Below are 1,635 nucleotides of genomic sequence, written 5' to 3'. Positions count from 1 at the left end.
GGCCGCCTCGTCGGAGGCGGTGGCTGCGGCGCGGCGGCTAGGAGGCGGTGGGCGGCGGGGGAGGGGGCATCGATGGGCGATCGGAGGAGATCTGGGTGGGGATTTTGTTGATTGATTTGGGGAGGGGAGCAGGGAGGCGGTGCGGGTGGGGACTGCGGCTGCGGGGGCGGCGACGCGAGATAAGAGAGAGAGAGAGAGAGAGACCCGAGGCCTTTGCCGGATGGAACGCGTGAGCGTGAGGAGGGCCGCTTGGGCTTTGCGGGGTTGTTCGGCTCTGCCCACGGGCACCGCACCGCACCGCCCTCCCTCGACCTAAGAAAAAGAAGAAGAAAACAAAATCTCCTCAGAAAGGTCTCTCAAAAGATAAAATACTCCCTCCGAGTAATTCCGAATAAAGAAAGTATTTGTTTAAATACATCCGTATCTAGACTATCTAGACATGTTTTGGCATTAGATGCATTCATATCTAGAAAAAATTATGACATGTAGGAGTAATTTGGAACGGAGGTAATAACATAAACCGAAAATTCAATGTACTGAGTTAACCGAAATTGTTTGTCTCTCTCTTCTGAAGAAAGAAAAATGCTATCGAGGGATGTGGATAGCACAAGGTAAGATAAGGAACACACAATCCGGAAAAATAGCAAGGAAACTCCTTGGTAAGAGCTGAAGTCGCACCAAAATCGTCTGAATTGGTCGTCCCCATTCTTCCCTTGTGCGAGGTAAATTTGTTTTGGCATTGATACTCTGGCCATGCATGTCTAACTCTGACAATGTATATCTAGAGATTTGTGGCGAGGTTTTATCTGTGTGTATCTAGTAGATGAATCCATTCATGATTCTACCAATGGAAAGTTGTGCTCGTGATCTCCAACCTGAGGCGTCGCCGGAGCTTTCGGCCAAGGGAGAACATACGAAAGTGCATTGTTTCTTCGATGGTATTCTCGTGTTGATGACAATGGGTGCTAGTGAGGACTAGTGTAGATGATCTGTGCTAAAGGTGTAATAGTTGGGGCTCCCTCGTATGTTGGTTTGTAGCAAGTGAGTAAACGTCTTCCCTTAATGATAAACCCAACAATCTATGGAGATGCAATAGTTGGATGTCTTTAACATCAATAAAACCCTCTTATGCCCTCAACAACACAATAAGGATGTCAATCATTGCTAGTCTTGCTAGTTGAACAAGCCTATTAAAAGATAATGTGTGATAAATATTTTTGGTATTTTCAAAATAAAATGAACATGAAAATAAAACAATGTGTAAATATTTTTTAACACGGTACAGAGCATACGCTTATACATATGCATATACACCCAACCTTATGAACGCACGCACGCATATCCTGTCCATATGAGCACATCGAGAGACCGAGCTGACACATTATCTTAGATTGACGAAGTGCCACAGACGCCTTCATAGTTGATTGGAACGTCTCTCCCACTAAACGCACATCACCAAAAAGTGAAATAAATTCAGAAAATGCGATCACCAATGTCAAGTCTAGAACTTGAACTCTGGTGGTAGAGGATACCACTGACATCCTGACCATCCAACCATAGCTCCGTTCACATGTATAAATGTTGTTAACTTTCTCATGATGGAAACTGAACTCTGGTGATTCTAATGATGGAAAC

Source organism: Triticum dicoccoides, chromosome 2A, assembly GCF_002162155.2.
Source record: "Triticum dicoccoides isolate Atlit2015 ecotype Zavitan chromosome 2A, WEW_v2.0, whole genome shotgun sequence".
NCBI lineage: Eukaryota > Viridiplantae > Streptophyta > Magnoliopsida > Poales > Poaceae > Triticum > Triticum dicoccoides.
The sequence above is the reverse complement of the archived record's forward strand: the minus strand, read 5'-3'. Positions refer to the sequence as shown.